The following is an 18436-nucleotide window of genomic DNA, read 5'->3' on the forward strand; positions in this document are numbered from 1 at the left end:
ATACCTTTACAATAGCATATCTCTTTCTAGGAAAGTAAATTTTCCATTTATTTAATACTTTATGCCCTTCAGTGGATTTTATGATTTTCTTCTTGTCATATCCATGTTTCTTATTAGTATGCATATTTTTTGTTATTGTTAAGAATTATGTATATTTTTTCATTAAACTTATTTCCAAAAAACTTAATGGAGGGAAGGTGAGAGCTGCTGCTGTTATGAATGGGGCTATTTCTTTCATTGTATTTTTATCTGGATACTTAAATGGAGGGAGGAGATGGATTTTTCATATTTATTACCTACTGCATTCTACTGAGGACTTTTTAAAAATTGCTAATAGATTTTTAGATGGTGTGGTATATTTTCTAGGTATATAATTATAGATGAATGAGTAACAGCACCTTTGTGAAAATTGAATTATAAATATACTAAATTGTATAGTCTCATGTATTATAATTTAATATGCATCCTGACAAGTACTTAGTAACCTATCTTTTCAACTGTAAAATTCTTCCCTCATATCCTTTTTCTTTTAATACAGCAGATTCTTATTATCTATTTTACACATATTAGTGTATATATGTCAATCCCAATCTCCCAATTCATCCCACCATCACCACCCCCGCCTGCTTTCACCCCTTGGTGTCCATACATTTGTTCTCTACATCTGTGTCTCTATTTCTGCCTTGCAAACCGGTTCATCTGTACCATTTTTCTAGATTGTACATATATGCGTTAATATACAATATTTGTTTTTCTCTTTCTGATTTACTTCACTCTGTATGACAGTCTCTAGGTCCATCCACGTCTCTACAAATGACCCAATTTCATTCCTTTTTATGGCTGAGTAATATTCCATTGTATCTATATGTACTGCATCCTCTTTATCCATTCATCTGTCGGTGGGCATTTAGGTTGCTTCCATGACCTGGCTGTTGTAAATAGTGCTGCAGTGATCATGGGGGTTCATGTGTCTTTTTGAATTATGGTTTTCTCAGGGTATATGCCCAGTAGTGGGATTGCTGGGTCATACCGTAATTGTATTTTTAGTTTTTTAAGGAACCTCCATACTGTTCTCCATAGTGGCTGTATCAATTTACATTCCCACAAGCAGTGCAAGAGGTTTCCCTTTTCTCCACACCCTCTCCAGCATTTGTTTGTAGATTTTCTGATGATGGCCATTCTGACCGGTGTGAGGTGATACCTCATTGTCGTTTTGATTTGCATTTCTCTAATAATTAGTGATGTTGAGAAGCTTTTCATGTGCCTCTTGGTCATCTGTGTGTCTTCTTTGGAGAGATGTCTGTTTCCTCATTTCCTTTTGTTGCTTGAGATCATCCTCCAACATTAGGATAGCAGTCTGATTAATTTAGTCTTCAACGAGGGGATTTTTATTGTTGCCCAGGAGTTTTCATTTAATCATACTATCTTTCTCTAGCATTGTCTGGCTGGGGGAATTGGAAAGGAAACAAGAAAACTTGCTAAATTCTGAGCTTGATTTAAGTAGAAGTTGGTTCCTTCTATCACTATTCTGTCCCGTAACTGTCTCTCGAAGGTGACTTCAGTGGTATGAGAATGGCTTCTTGAACCTTGTTCCTTTACTGCTTTTTGATTTATTTCTGAGAAAAATGCTACTACTTACAAACATTTTCCTTCAACTCTTAGTATTTAGTGTGATGCACAGTAGTATTATGTATATCTTTTTTTTTTTTTTTTTGCGGTACGCGGGCCTCTCACTGTTGTGGCGTCTCCTGTTGCGGTGCACAGGCTCCGGATGCGCAGGCTCAGCGGCCATGGCTCACGGGCCCAGCCGCTTCGCGGCATGTGGGATCCTCCCGGACCGGGGCACGAACCCGTGTCCCCTGCATCGGCAGGCAGACTCTCAACCACTGTGCCACCAGGGAAGCCCCTGTGTATCTTTTAATGATAGTTATTTTGGTCCTTTATTTGATCATAATAGTAAACTCTTCTAGCTATGTAGTTCATACACATAGTAAATGTTTCCCAAGAGATCTTTGCCACTGCTTACACCCTAGTTTATTTTTGTCAATTTACATGTTTCACTGACCTTGATCATATCCTTCCTTTTAATATATTTAATAGATAATTTGGTATAAATGAAAGACGTTCCCCAGAATGCTGATATTTTCCTCATATTCAGTGGATTTTATCACTGAAAGCGACTTAGAAACAGTCTAGTCTAAGTAACCACTCTTTTCTTTTCAGTTAACAGAAAGGGAAACTTTTGGCCCAGAGGGAGAGGTGAAGTCCTAGAGGTCATTTAGTTTATTAGTGACATAAGTGAGATTCAAAAAATTAATCCAGGGAGTTCCCTGGTGGTCCAGTGGTTAAGACTTGGCTCTTTCACTGCCATGGCCCTGGGTTTGATCCCTGGTCGAGGAACCAATGTCCCGCAAGCTGCGTGGCACGGCCAAAAAAAAATCTCGGTTTCCTGACTCTGGCTTTTTTTTCCCTTATACCAGAATTTTACTTGGTATGTTCTGAAGTGGATAGTTTCTGTAGAATAGCACTATTTTTTTTTAAATTTGCTAAATGTTTATTTTGTGCCTCCTTTCAATTCTCATCTTCCCTCCCCCTCCCCCAGCTTTATTGAGATACAGTTTACATGTAACATTGTGTAAGTTTAAGGTGTATAATGGGTTGATTTGATACACATGTATTGCCATATGATTACTGCCTTTGGGGTAGCTAACACTTCCATCACCTCACATACTCACCTTTTCCTTTTTGTGGTGAGAGCATTTAAGATCTACTCACTTAGCAACTTTCAAGTATATAATACTTGTTAACTATAGTCAATCATAATGCTGTGCATTAGATCCCTAAAACTAAATCCTTCTTTCCTTTGTTTCTCGTCACCCCCCCCCCAGAACTATACTTCTAACTGCAGCTAGAACAGCACTATTTTCCAAATATTTTTAATAGGTGTTATAGAAAAAAAGTTCTGGGTTCATGTAAGTGAGGACACCTTGAGTTAATACACCTTTTCTTTTTCCTTTGGCACATTTTAGTTTGTCATAGATGATTGTTTTTAATTTTAGAAATAACTGGAGTACAGCTCAGTTTACAAAAAAAAAAAGCATCAATATTTGAGCCAAGAAGTTTCATGGAAAGAGTTATACTAAAGCAGCATGCAATTTGTAATCTCACATTTTAAAAAATATACTTTTTTTTTTTTGCCTCTTTCTACTCATCCATCCAGCCCAACCCCATTGTTTCCACTGAAGCTTCCCCAAATATTTGAGAAGTTTTCCCTTCTTTGGATTTATAACTTAAATTTTTTTTAGATTATGATAAAAGTTCACATAACATAAACTTTACTGTCTTAACCATTTTTAAGTGTACAGTTTAGTGGTATTAAGTACATATTGTTGTGCATCAGTCACCACCATCCATCTCCAGAACTCTTCATCTTGCAAAATTGCAATTCTGCGCATTAAACAATAACTCCCTGTTCCACTCCTCCTCCTCCCCGCTGCTGGCAGCCACCATTCTACTTAATTTTCTCTATGATTTTCACTACTTTAAGTGCCTCATAAAAATAGAATCGTATAATATTTGTCCTTTTGCTTCCAGCATATTTCACTTAGCATAATGTCCTCAAAGTTCATTTGTGTTGTAGCATATGTCAGGATTTCCTTTTTAAGGCTGAATATTCCTTTGTATGTAACCGCATTTTGCTTCACTATTCATCTGTCATGGACACTTGGGTTGCTTCCATGTTTTAGCTATTGTGAATAATGCTGCCATAAATATGGGTGTACAGATACTACTCTTCAAGACCCTGCTTTCAATTCTTTTGGGTATATACGCAGAAATGGAATTGCTGGAACATATGATAATTTCATTTTTAGTTTTTTGATGAACTGCCATATTGTTTTCCACAGTTACCTGTACTATTTTATTTTACATTTCCACCAACAGAGCCCAAGTGGTCTAATGAGAGGTCTAATTTCAGTACATCCTTGCCAACACTCCCTTTCTGTTTAGTTTTGTTTTTTGGATAGTAGCTATCCTGATGCCTGTGAAGGTGGTATCTCATCATTTTGATTTACATTTCTTAATGACGAGTGATTTTGAACATCTTTTTGTATGCTTGTTTATATGTTTTCTTTGGAGAGATGTCTTCGCCCATTTTTGAATCTGGTTGTTCTGTTGTTGTTGAGCTTTAGGAGTTCTCTGTATTCTGGATGTTAATCCCTTACCCAGATATATGATTTGCAAATATTTTCTCCCATTTTGTGGGTTACCTTTTTCTCTGTTGATAGTGGCTTGAGGCACAAAATTTTTTTAATGTTGATGAAATCCAGTTGTCTGATTTTTCTTTTGTTGCCTCTGCTTTTTGTGTCATAGCCAGGAACTCACTGCCAAATCCAGTGTCATGAAGTTTTTCCCTATGTTTTCTTCTAAGAGTTTAGTTTGGATTGTAACTTTTAAAAAGTGCTTAGCTATTTAATTTAAAACTTAAATATATAAACTCTTCTAATTATTTTTGGATATTTTGGTTAGCTTAACTAAATTTTTTCTTTTTTAAATAAAAGTAAAAATGCTAGCATTTTTCTCTCTTCCCCTAGTTTATTAATGTTGCATTTCGGGCTTCTCTTTGGAGCTAAGCCTTTTATTTTGAGATAATTGTAGATTCACATGTAGTTTTAAGAAATAATATAGTGAGATTTTTCCCCTTGAGGGAACATCTTGAAGAATTATAGTACAGTATCACAACCAGGATATTGAAATTGATAGTCAGGATACAAAATAGTTCCATCATCACAAGAATCCCTGTCGTTGCCCTTTTATTACTACAATAACATCTCCTTCCCATACTTCCCTCCCTCCCTTTTTGTCTTTTCAAAACTGTGTAAATGGAGTCATATAGTATATAACTTTTGGGATTGGCTAATTGCCTAATTCGCTGGAAATTCATCAAAGTTGTTGCTTATAGTAATAGCTCATTGACTTTTATTGCTGAGTGATATTCCACAGTATGGATGTACTACCAGTTTGTTTAACTGTTTCATGTTGAAGGACATCTAGGTTGTTTCCACTTTTGGGCTGTGAACATTCATGTACGGGTTTTTCTGTGGAGATAAGTTCTCATTTTTCTGGGATAAATGTCTGAGTGTAATGCTGTGTTGTGTAGTTTAATTTTATAAGAAGCTGTCAGAGTGCTTTCCAGAGTGGCCATACTAGTTTGCATTATTCTCACCAGCAGTGTATGAGAGATCCAGTTTTTCCACATCCTTGCCAGTATTTGATGGTGTTACTATTTCTTACTTTCTTACTACTTTTTATTTTAGCCGTTCTTTTTGGTACATAGTGGTATCTCATCATATTTTAATTTTCATTTCCCTGATGGTTAATGATGGTGAATATCCTTTATATGATTATTCACCATCTGTATATCTCTTCACTGCAATGTCTGTTCTTGTTTTTCGTCCACTTTCTAGTTATATATATATATATATTTTACAGTTGCATTTTGAGAGTTCTTTATATATTCTAGATACTGATCCTTTCTTGATACGCGATTTGCAAATATATTTTTAACAGGGTCTTTTGCAGAGCAAAAGTTTTTAGTTTCATGAGGTCCAATTTATCACTCTTTATGGTTGGTGCTTAAGCCTATCCCTGTATTCTGAAAATTTTCTGTGTGTTCTTCTGAAAGTTCTGTCATTTTACATTTAAATCTGTAATCCATTTTGAGTCAGTTCTTGTATAAGGTGTGAGATTTAGGTCAAGGATATCTTTTTGGCCTCTGGGTATCCAACTGCTCCAGCACTATTTCTTGAAAAGGCTGTATTCTTCCTCTATTGAATTGCTTTGCATCTTTGTTGAAAATCAGTTGGGAATATTTGTGTGTGTAGACATTTTTTTAACTTAAGGAGAGGTTCAAAATAGAAAATAAAAATTACATGCAGTTCCACCTCTGAGATAATTACTATTATATTTTGTTGTGTTTCTAGTTTTTTCTTAAGCCTGTGTATATATGCATAAGGTTACTTTTTGTTTAAAAAAATTGTTCTTTGTCCTCTTTTTATTATGAGCAGTTTTCCATTTCTGCATAAAAAGATAGCATTTTAATGGTTTTGTAATTTTATGTAGCTCTGCTGTAGTTTATTATTGATGGGATTTTATAGTGTTTCCATCTGTTATTTTCATAGCATAGTACTTAACACATAATGAATAGATTCTCAGCATATACTTGACAGATTAATTTAGATCTACTCATCATACCTTAAAAAGACGAAACAAAGTTCTACTTTTAATCTACTATCTTCTGCCGTGCATTGGCGTATATACTAGTATTAGGCACTTTCTTCAGAGTAGAGTGTTTAGTTCTTTGAATTGTATACAAGGTGAAGAGGTTCCAGTGTATCAGTTTATGGAGTATAGTTTTTTCCTGCACTACAGTGTCTCACCTATATAGTCTGCTTACCATGTAGGAGCAAGGATTTGAGGTAGATTTTTGGAGGATAATATAGAATCTAGATTCTGTTCTCTTCTAGCTTAGAAGTTAGATATAACAACAGCATTTAAGCACCTACCTTGTGCTAAGAACTGTTCTAGGCTCAAGTGAGGGCAAAGAATAAATATTTGAGGTCCTACTTTCCTAGTCTATAAGTAGCCCTACCTTTATTCTGATAAACGAATAAGCTGAGACTCACAGGATCTATTGTGCCATTCAGCCTCTATACTTATGCAGTTAGCTTTCTGTGTAACTTTCTAGCACTTTGGGGGTCTCTTTGGAGATATTTTCAAATGATAATTCAAGGGCAGCCTTAACAGTTTTTCTTTTATTTTTTTTTTTCACCATATGATAGAGTTATTTATTAAGATCCCTGTGTGTTCATTTTGACTTTTTTTTTTTTAAACTATTTCTTCTTAAAAATAAGATTCGAGGTGACTTTTAATAGGATGTGAATACTAGTTAATAGAAATACAAAATCAGATCCAAGGAAAGGAGTGAGGAAATATATAACGTTAAAGTAATTTAGCTATGATAGAACATCAGATTTAGCTAAGCTTCCTGGGAGCCAAGGTTCTCATTACCCTGAATAAAGAAATACATATCAAGTTCTCCAAAGGATTCAAAGATTTTCCTTGCATTAATTTCTAAATGATTTCTAAAATGTAAATTCCCTTATATAAGAGCTGTTGAGTAATGAATGGACAGTATTGTTGACAATAATTTAACAACACATATTCCATGGCTCTCAGGCTCTTTCTTAATATATATGTATTTTAATAAAAATAGGATGATATAATATTCAAAAAACTCAGCAAAGATGGATCATACATGAGGGTAGGCTAATGTGTTTCAAAATATTATATATATTCATATATATCACACATATATGTATACACACACACACATATATATATATATTTTTGGTACTCTTACTTGATCTAAGGGTAAAATAGACATGGATGGAGATAGTATTTTTTATACTCCTCTAACCATCACTGTTCTAATTTGGAGTTTATCTAGCCGAGTAGCAGACAGTTTCAGGATTTTGCTTTCTAATGAAAGAATGGCATATCAGAATTCTATTTTGCTTATTGATGCTCTGGAAATCAGTTGAGAGAATGGTATGTTTATTGTCAAATTAAGAAAGTGATAAGTATTTATGTCTGAGTAGCCAAGCATTCCTTCTCTGCAGGGGTACTTGCTATTATAAAGCTTGTAGTTTCCTCAGGAGGCAGGTTTAGAGCTGTTAATAGGCACCTAATGCAAATGCTTTACTGAGACCACTAAAATACCAAAGAATATGGTACAGACGATTCTGGCTTAACAGATTTTCAGGATTTCCAAGTGTATAACCAATCACATGTCTGCTATAAAAAAAATCCTCATAGTCCCAGGAAATGTCAAATTTTGGGCAGCATGGTGTCCCCAGTTTGCTTGATTGAGTTAGCTTAAAAAAAATTTTTTTTCAGATAGTTAAAAGAGGTGACTTTGAGGTATTATTTAAAACTAAGTGGTTGCATGTTGAAATATGAGTACCACTGACAGAGATTGTAAGTCTTCCAGTTCGTGTGCATCCATTCTTTTTTTCATAATAAGTAAAGTATCAGGACTAGTTCTTTTTTTAAAATAGACTTTTTTTTTTTTTTTTTCCAGAGCAGTTTTAGGTTCACAGCCAAATTGAGCCTAAGGTACAGAGATTTCCTATATACAACCTTGTTCCTACATATGCATAGCCTCTCCTATTATCATCATCCCCCACTAGAGTGGTACGTTTGTTGCAGTTAGTGAACCTACATTGACACATAACTATCACCCACAGTCCATAGTTTACATTTAGGTTCACTCTTGGTGTTGCACATTCTATGGATTTGGACAAATGTATAATGGTATGTATTCATCATTATAGTATCTTACAGAGTAGATTCACTGCCCTAAAAATCCTCCGTGTTCTGCCTGTTCATCCTCCTTCCATGCCCAACCCCTGGAAACCTCTGATCTATTCACTGTCTCTATAGTTTTCCCTTTTCTGGAATATCATGTGGTTGGAATCACATATGTGTGTATGTTTTTTTCAGGCTTCTTCTTCCTTGCAGTATGCATCTAAGGTTCCTCCATGGCTTGATAGCACATTTCTTCTTAATCTCTGAATATGTACCACAGTTTATTTATCCATTCACCTACTGAAGGACATCTTGATTGCTTTCAAGTAGTGGCAGTTATGAATAAAGCAGCTATAAGCATACACCTGCAGGGTTTTTTTTGTGGTCATAAGTTTCCAGTTCCTTTGGATAAATACCAAAGAGCATGATTGCTGGATTGTATGGTAAGAGTATGTTAAGTTTTGTAAGAAACTGCCAAGCTGTCTTCCAAAACGGCTGTACCATTTTGCATTTCCACCAGCATCGAGTGAGAGTTTCACATCCTCACCAGCCTTTGGTGTTGTCAGTGTTCCAGATTTTGGCCATTCTAATAGGTTTACAGTGATATCTTGTTGTTTTAATTTGCATTTCCCTGATGACTTATGATGTGGAGCATCTTTTCATGTGCTTATTTGCCATCTGTATATCTTCTTTGGTGATGTGAGAGTGTTAGGATCTTTGCAATTTTTTAATTGGATTGTTTGTTTTCTTGTTGGGTTTTCAGAGTTCTTTGTGTATTTTGGATAACAGTCCTTTATCAGATGTATCTTTTGCAAACACAGTGCTCCCACATATGGGGGAGGGGGCGGGATTGGTTCGAGGACCCTCCCTTGTCCCAGGATACCAAAACCTGATGATGCTCAAGTCCCTTATGTAAAATGGCATAGTATTTGCATGTAGCCAAGGCATATCTTGCCTATATATTTTTTATTTTTTAAAATTTATTTATTTAAAATTTTTGGCTGCGTTGGGTCTTCATTGCTGTGCGTAGGCTTCTCTCTAGTTGCAGCGAGCAGGGGCTACTCTTCGTTGCAGTGCACGGGCTTCTCACTGCGGTGACTTGTCTTGTTGCAGAGCATGGGCACTAGGCATGCGGTCTTCAGTAGTTGTGGCATGCAGGCTCTAGAGCGCAGGCCCAGTAGTTGGTGGCGCACGGGCTTAGTTGCTCCATGGCATGTGGAATCTTCCCAGACCAGGGCTCGAACCCGTGTCCCCTGCATTGGCAGGTGGATTCTCAACCACTGCACCACCAGGGAAGCCTTCCCCATGTACTTTAGATCACCTTGGGTTACTTATAATACCTAATACAATGTAAATGCTTTGTAAATAGTTGTAAGTACGATGAAAATACTATGTAAATTGTTTCCAGCTTGTGGCAAATTCAAGTTTTGCTTTTTGAAACTTTCTGGGATTTTTTTCAAATATTTTTGATCCAAGGTTGGTTGAATCTGAGGATGTAGAACCTGCAAATATGGAGGGCCGGTTATATTTTCTGCCAGTCTGTTGCCTGTCATTCTCTTTACATTGCAGAACAGGTTTATAGTTTTAACAAAGTCTAGCTTATTATCAATTATTTCTTTCATGGATTGTGCCTTGGGTGTTGTATCTAAAAAATCATCACCATACCCAAGGTCATCTAGGTTTTCTTCTATGTTGTCTTCTAGGAGTTTTATAGTTTCATGTTTTACATTTAGGCCTGTGATCAATTTTGAGTTAATTTTTGTGACAGGTATAAGTTCAGCGTCTAGGTTCATTCCTTTGAGTGTGATTGGTTGTTCTGGCACCATCTGTTGAAAAGACTGTGTTTAGTGCCGTTGTATTGCCTTAAGGGCTATATTTTTTTAAATTGCATTGACTAATATTTTTTGGATTTGCGGTCACCTTTTCTCAGAGAAAGGAAGGGTCATTGTGAACTGGGAAGTTATTCTAATGGTGTCTATGTCATTTTTCCCTGTCATCCATTTTGGGATAGATAGAATATCTCTGTTGAAATTTTAAAATTGTTTCCACCCATACGCCATGGGGTTTTATTGCGAGAGACTCCCAAACTCATACATATGCCTATAAATGTTTTCTCAACAGGAATATTGAAAGTGTAATTATTATCATGTTGGTTCTTGATGTTTTTGGACCTAAGGTGTCCTTTCATTCATTGAGAATCATTGATGATATGGAACACTATTATACTTGGAGCTTTAAGACTTGCCTCTTGTTTGTCCTGTGATCTTTGTTTATATTTAAATGTGTATATAATAGCTAATTTAGAGGGATGTCAGAGTTCAGTATGTGAATGAATTTGGCACAAAGCACCTGGCAGTTCTTAGCTGTTCTCACATTTTCCCACTTCCTTTTCTACAGAGAATTTTAAAGAAATTTGTTACTTAAAAAAAGTACCTTCAAAAGTAATGTTTGACAAATTAAGGCTAATTCCATACATTGTCTATTAGATAAGCACAAGAGGATTTAGGTATAGGTGGGACATTTAGAAGTAGAAGCAGCTTAAAATTTGGGTTTGCTTCTCTTCTCTACATATATGATGCTATTTTACTTAAAAAATAAATGTCTTCAGCTCTAAGGGGTTTTTAGAATGAGTTAATAAAATTATAAATATACCTAAAATATTAATCTGAATCCTACTAAAAGTGAAACTTTTTATACATAAGACTTTGATCAAGTGGTGGTATTTTTAAGCTTTTACTTATAAGTGTTAATTAAGCTTTTAAAATCCTTCTGTAACAAGGTGTTAAGATTGATCTGGTTTCCTTTGGAAGGTTTGTGGTGTTTATAATCATAATTAGGCTAAGTTAACCTCAAAACAAACACAGTAGCTGTACAGAAAAATGATGATTTCAAACCTGCCTCGTGTGTGTGTGTGTGCGTGCTCACATTTGCTGGTTTCTATCTTTTTCTGCTCTTTGCTCATGGTTCCTTCTCTATAGCTCCTTTTCTCTTGAACTTAGGAAATACTGTAAGGAAATTTACCTTAAGAAATTAGGGCCTTGCCTTCACCAGGTGGATTTGCATTTTAATAGAGGTTGTTTGGAGAGTGTCCAAAATAAATAATGGTGGAATTTCAAGCACTGGGGCCCTTGTGTCCAGGATTTGCAAATCAGGTCATGCTCTTCAACAGGTTTGGCTCAGTTTCTAGGGCACTGTACATGCTGCATAAAAACATTTTATTTATAGACAGCTTCATTTAAAATGCCACTTAAAGAACAAAGAAGTAATTAGCATATTGAAGTGTTAGGTGGAAAGGAGGAGTCTGTGGTAAGGTAAAGGGCCTCACCTGAGCAAAGGATTTGGCTCAGTAAAGTTGTAAAACTTTAGTTGGGATTAGATTATGGGGTTGGGTATAAGTAACTTATTTTAAGGTTTTAAAGGGAGAAGGAAGGTGGTAAAATAAATTGAAATGAAAAGTCAGGTGCTAACTGAATGGGATTAGGAAATCAGTTTGGAATCTTTTGTATTAATACATCATAGTGGCATTAACCAATGTCCTGATAATTTTTCTTTTTTTTAAGCTATTTTTCCATCAAGCTCTAATTCACATACAATAAAGTTCACCTGTTTAAAGTGTACAATCCAGTAATTTTTAGTACATTTACAGGGCCCTGCAACCATCATCATCATCTGAGTCCAAAAAATCTCATCATTTCCCCAGACTCCATACCCATGAGCAGTCACTCCTATTTCCCACTGCCCCATGACCCTGAACCACTAATCTGCTTTCCGTTTCTATAAATTTGCCTGTTTGAGACATTTCATAAAAATGGAATCGTACAGTATATGGCCTTTCGTGTCTGGCTTCTTTACCATAGCATAAAGTTTCCAAGGTTCATCCATGTTGTATCCTTTATCAGTAGTTCATCTCTTTATATAGCTGAATAATACGCATTTCATTGTATGGATATAAAACATTTTGTTTCTCCATTCATTAGTTGATAGATATTAGATTGTTTCTACTTTTTGGCCACTATGGATAATGCTGCTATGAACATTAGTTACAAGTTTTTCTGAAAGCAGGTGTTTTCAGTCCTCTTGGTTTTATACCTAGGAGTGGAATTGATGGGTCATATGGTAACTATGTTTAACTTTTTGGAGGAACTGCCAAATTGTTTTTCAAAAGTGACTACAACAATTTACATTTACATCAGCAATGTATGAGGGTTTCAATTTCTCCACATCTGTCTTGATACCTACCTTTTTTATTGTAGCCATCCCTAGTTGGTGTAAAGTTTTATCTCTTTGTGGTTTTGATTTATATTTCCCTAATGACTAATGATGTTGATCATCTTTTTATGTGCTTATTGGCCATTGGTATTTCTTTGGAGAAGTGCCTCTTCAAATCCTTTGCCCATTGTTAAGTTTTGTTATTTGTCTTTTTAGTGATAGTGAGCCCCAGTGATTTCTCTGCTGTGGGAGGCCATCTATACCAGAAAGCAAGCATGGGCTGGTGGTTTGGGAAAGTTAATGTCCATAGAAGCAGTCCTTAACTAGTGGGAGACAGGAGCAGATGGATAACAGCTTGCCTCTCATCCTGTAGGCAGACAGTTATGAGACCTCCTGTGCGCCTGTCTCAGGGAGTTTAAGTGGAATGAACCCCAGTTGTCTTTAGGGATGACTTTGATAATATACCTTTTCTTATATTGGCTTTTCCTCCGTATCTCATTCTCTCACTGCTCCCTCAGGTCATTTCTTAGACTATCTGCATTCAAGTCTTTACCTCAGCCTTTGTTTTTGAGAGAACCCAAACTAAGACAGGTGTCGGTAGAATACTTAGTATTGAAAGAGTTGATAATATTTCGAGATTTGAAGCTGGATGATCACCAAAGGTATGAGTATAGATAGAGAAGAGGGCCAACATCTGTATTCTCAGTCACTGTAATGTGTTAAGAGGTTGACATAAAGTGGAGCAATTAGCAAAGGAGACTGAGGTCTGGCCAGTGGTGTAGGAACAAAATCAGGAGGATGTGGTGTCTTGGAAGCTAAGTGAAGAAAATGGGTAAAGTAGTGGGGAGTAATGCTACTACTAAGTCAAGTGAGAGATGAACTTAGAATTGTCTGTTGGATTGGGCAATAGGTAGGCCATTAATAATCTAGGAAGAACAGTTTCCATTGAAGTGATTGGGACAAAAGTGTGATTAGAGTGGGTTTGAGAACTGTTGATGAAATAATTGAAGTCAGTGCATATAGACAACTTGTTTGGAATTTTGCTGTAAAAGGGAGCAGAGAAATGGGTTAGTAACTGGAGAGATATCCTCAGGAGAGGTCCTTTTTAAGGGAGGAAAAATAACACCTACTCTGTGTCTTGTAATTCTGCATATGATCAAAATCAGTTGTTCCTTAGAATATCTTAGAGAACTAGGGCTCTACTTGGTTTATTTGAGCATCTTGTTCTGTACCCATCAAGGCTTCCCAAATCATGTGTAATGAGTTCATGGAGGAAAAGAAGTTGTTATAAGTCATTAGCAGAAACTAAGAAGATTGGGATTTACTCTGGCATAGAGATGAGTACTAGGAAGTAAAGAGAAATAAGGGAATACACACGAAGAAATTAGTCTTACTGCTGGATTGTGTTATGGGAATAGTTTAGAATCCAGGCAAGACTGTATGAGAAAGTATTTTTAAGTTTGAAATAATGCCAAGATTTAATTTCCTACCATGTTAAGCACAACATCATTGTGAATATATGTTTGTGATGCATATTGCCAACAAACGTCTCTTTGCACAGCTTTATTGACCTATTGTTGAAAATAACAGAAATAACTCTGTGTTAGAAAAAGTTGAAATTTACTCACAGACCTTCAGTATTCCTTTTTGGCACAGTTTCACCTTCTCTGAGTTTGGTTATGAGCCATACTGAGCTGCTTTCTTTCCTCATTCTCCCTCTGCTTCCTCCCTCTGATTATAAAATGATCTAATGTTAGGTTTTCAGAGTTAAATAAACCAATTCTAGCTGGGATGTTTGCATTTGTAGTCTTATTTCTAATTGTGGAATGAAAGATTTTTCTGTAAAAATAATTAGGCCCTCTTTTTGTCCCATAAATTGTCATTCCTTCTAAACTGAGATGGAGGAGAATTCTGAAGATTTGTCTTCTACCTTGACCAAGTTTGTTTCACAAAGGGGTGAGTCAGACTGGATATCTTCCATGGGAGTATCTTTTCTATAAACAGAACTGTTTTATCTACACTGGCAATCTCCTAGTATTTCTTTTTGTTTGTTTGTTTGTTTTTTTCCCCAGAAATTTTATTGCACTTTTTCCTAGTATTTCTGCTTCTAGTTAGCATATAGGAGGGCACAAAAATTTTTTGGTCCCCTGGCAAGAATAAGAAAAACCTGTAAAGAATAAAAATCACACTTAAAAAAAAAAATAGAGCTAGCAAAAAATCAGTGGAATCAGGGAAGCCTTAGTGAACTGACTTCCGTAGATACATGAACCTCTCATAGGTGAGTCAAGAGTGTGGCAGTTTCGCAGCCAGATTTCAGTATAGGATGAAGCAGGACTTACCATAAATGGAAAGACTGAAGGGATGAATATAAATCATCCAGTCCTCAAGTGACAGTGTGGGCTTTTGTGAAGGGATGGGAATCTGACAGAGCCCCAAAGGCAAAATTAAATCATTAAACCTGATAATTTTATCCACCTTGAATTTTGCCGTGAAGAGGAGTAGAGGCTTAGTTGAAAAATACCTATAGAAATGTATAGTTCTGCAAATTCTAATGTTTCTTAAATTATGGGACACTGCTGGGGTTGAATCTAAAGGTAAACCGAACCAAAAATATCTGGAATTGCAGCCCAAATTCTTCCTATCTCAGATTTTGACAAGATCAAAAAGATATGGCTGTGGTTGAAGATGGGAAGTTGGGGGTTGAATTGATCACAGAAGAATTCACTCTAATTAAAGCTGCAGCCAGTCCCAGCTCAAATTGGTTCTAATAGGAAACTGAATTATCAGTCACTCATCCTAACTGAGAGAAGAGCATAGACTCTCTGGGTAATAAGTGAAACTTAACAATATTACATTCAGTTCTCAACTGTTATTTTATAAAAAGCATCTAGAATACTGTGAAAAATTACGAAATATACAAAGAAAAAGGAAAATATGATTGTATAATTAAGAGAAAACAGTTAAGAAAACCAGACTTATTAGGTGACCCAGAGTTAGGAGTCAATGAGTTAGGAGACAATGATTTTAAAACAATTTACAGGATAACATGCGAGGGGTTGAGTATTTCAGGAGAGTATTGGGAACTTTGTACCAACACCAGATGTTTTCTAGAACTGAAAAATGCAGTATCTTTTAAAAAAACTATTCAAATGGGCTTGACAGTAGTAAGAAATAGACTAAGAAATGGTGAATGTGTGAATAAATATGGAAGTCTTTTCTGGTTTTTAAATTTATATAGATGACAGTTGAATAGTGTAAAACAAAAAGAAATTGTGGGATTTATAATATGTAGAAGTAAAATTTATGACAATAGCATGAAATATGAGCGAGAGTAGACGTAAATAAATTATGCTCTTACATTTGTTACATCATATATAAAATTACATAGTATAATTAGAATAGTATAATATTATTTGATGGTGGACTATGATGAATTAAGAATACATACTGTACATTCCTAGAGCAACCACAAAATATGTATAGCTTAAAGTCCATAAAATGAGATAATATAGGAAAAAATAACTATATTTGAAGGCAGGAAAAAAAGGAACAAAGAACAAATAAATAAATAGTAATGTAATAAACTTAAATCACACCAGTAATTATATTAAATATAAATGGTCTACGCCTACCATCAAAACATAGAAATTGTCAGATTGGATAAAATAGTAAGACCCAACTCTATGCTTCATGTAAATAGGCAATTTAAAGACAAATTTGGTTAAAAGTAATAGTTGGAAAAATATACATTAACACTTACCAAAAGAAAGTTCCTATGGCTATAGTGATATCAGGCAAACTATACTTCAAGACAAGGATTATTAGCAGAGAGAAAGGACATTTTATATGATAAAAGGATCCATTCCTCAAGAAGGTACAAGAACCCCAAATGTGTATTTATTGATACTTTATAAGAGATTCAAAATACATGAAATAAAAATTGACAGAAATAAAACATATTTACACTTACGGTTAGAGATTGCAGTACTTTTCAGTAATTAGTAGAAAAAGAATGCCATAAATTAGTAAGGGTACAGAAGATTTGAACACCACTCTCAATCAGTTTAACCTGACATTTTTTGAACACTAAACCCAAGAGATGCAGAATGTGACATTTAAATATACATGAAACACCTCAGTAGATCTCATGTGGGGCTGTCAAAACTTCAACATATTGTGAAGACTTGAAATCATAATATTATTTTTTCTGATTACAGTGGAATTAAATTAGAAATCAGTAACAAAATGAGGTTTAGTAGAGCCCTGAATTCTTTTTTTTGGCTGTACCACACAGCTTGTGGGATCTTAGTTCTTCAACCAGGGATTGAACCCGGGGCCCTCGGCAGTGAGAGCTCCAAGTCCTAACAACTGGACTACCGGGGAATTCCCAATCCCTGAATGTTTTGAAATTAAGGTGATTCTGAATAACTCATGGGTAAAATAATAAATCAAATGGGAAATTAGCATTTTAAACAAATTCAGCAAAAAGACAACATACCAAATTTTATGAAGTGCATCTCAGAATTTATAGCTTTAAATCTTGAAGAATAAAGTATTAGAATCAATTAATAAGCTTTACCCTAAGAGTCAGAAAAAGACAAATTCAAAATAAATAAAAGGCCGAAAAAATAGAGAAAAGCGAAATCAGGGAAATGGAAAATGTCCCATAAGTAAATGAACAAATTATGAAGTTTTCTCTTTGAAAAAATCAATACAATTGGTAAACTTAAGCTTAAAACTACAGCAATTTATATAGCTCTTGAATTTGTGAATCAGCAAGTGGTCTTTTATCCTATAAAGAATTACAGCATCATGTCCTCAGGGCTGCATTCAAGGAAGGTAAAAGCAGAAGTTGTAAATCTTCTTGAGGCATAGGCACTGTTACTTGCCTAACTTCTGCCACAGTGAGTTGGTATAAGTCACAGTTCAGCCCAAATTCAAAGAGTGGGGAAATAGACTCTGCATCTCTTGATCTCAGGTGGTATAAAACATTGTGGCCATGTTTCTTAATTTATGCTGGTTAAATCAGAAACAGTAAAGAGTCTGAGGTTTTACCCTACTTACAATCTAAAATGTTAACTTGCCAGAAAACACAAGACTTCTAGACCAGAAACAAAGGGTTTATTACTCCCTGAAAATCAGCAACCAGGGCAATATTTTGTGTCAGTTACCTGAGCCGAAATCTTCATAGGGCTTCACAGTGAGGGTCAGATGGTACCTGCACAGATAGTAGTGTGCATTACAGAAGGGGAACCCCAAATTAGAAAACTCTGATCTTTCATAGGACCACTTATGACCTGTCTATCCTCTCCTCAGGAGAGTGAAAGATAGAAACCTTATTTTTACTCTGGAATTTAAACAAATTGTCTCTGGAGAGAGGACATTGAACTGTCTGAATGTTGCTAAGTGTTATTATCTGGAATGTATCCTTGTATAAACATCTTAAATTGGCTGTAAATGACATTGCTCAGTGGACCCAGACCATGCAGAAATGTGAGATGTTCATGGAGAATTGTTTTCTAATATAGTATATCCTCTTGTACAATAATTTGCAATCCTCCCATATACAAAATTTCGTCATTCTTTTCTACAAAAGTCTTTTCCCACTAGAGTGTCATGTAAGGCTTGGGTCCAGTATCTTATCATCTAACTGAGTTCCAAGTACAGATGAGGCTCTGCTATGCCATTTTGTAATTAGAGAAATGCAAAACACAAATACAGCGAGCTACTTGTCTGCACCTACTACATAGGTTAATGTTAAGAAAGACTGAGAATATCGAGTGTTGGTGAGGAATTGATTGGAACTCTGGGAGTGTTAAAACCACCTTGTAAAATGACTTGTTTGTTTATTCCTTTTTTT

The 18436-nt window shown here is 35.5% G+C and overlaps 1 protein-coding gene across 10 annotated transcripts in view; it reads left to right on the forward strand.

The window, feature by feature from the left end:
- ERBIN (erbb2 interacting protein) overlaps positions 1–18436 on the forward strand; it is a 109979-nt gene that overhangs the window by 12509 nt on the left and 79034 nt on the right. The window lies entirely within an intron of this gene.

Source organism: Monodon monoceros, unplaced genomic scaffold (assembly GCF_005190385.1).
Source record: "Monodon monoceros isolate NGI ecotype Baffin Bay Population unplaced genomic scaffold, NGI_Narwhal_1 Super_Scaffold_12, whole genome shotgun sequence".
Taxonomy (NCBI): Eukaryota; Metazoa; Chordata; class Mammalia; order Artiodactyla; family Monodontidae; genus Monodon; species Monodon monoceros.